This window comes from Myotis lucifugus, unplaced genomic scaffold (genome assembly GCF_000147115.1).
Source record: "Myotis lucifugus unplaced genomic scaffold, Myoluc2.0 scaffold_1332, whole genome shotgun sequence".
Lineage (NCBI taxonomy): Eukaryota > Metazoa > Chordata > Mammalia > Chiroptera > Vespertilionidae > Myotis > Myotis lucifugus.
This window is the reverse complement of record NW_005872380.1, coordinates 6,912-7,186: the sequence shown is the minus strand read 5'-3', so window position 1 is coordinate 7,186 and position 275 is coordinate 6,912.

The following is a 275-nucleotide window of genomic DNA, read 5'->3' as shown; positions in this document are numbered from 1 at the left end:
TTGGAACTTGTCCAGGATCCCCATCTCGCCATCCTTGTGTCCAACTCAATTTATCCCAGCCCTCAGGGTGAGCCCCATTGGGGACCAAGCTGCCACCTGTCCCCCTGTAGACCCCACGAAAGGAGGAAAATAAATGTTGATAAAATCTCCCTAAGACGTTCCGGTGTTTGTGTTGAGGCCTGGTTTGCTGTTTTGAGGCATGATTGCAGTAGAATCCCTGTGTAATAAAACACACATCTGTTACCCCTCATAAACAAGCTGGTCATTCATATTAA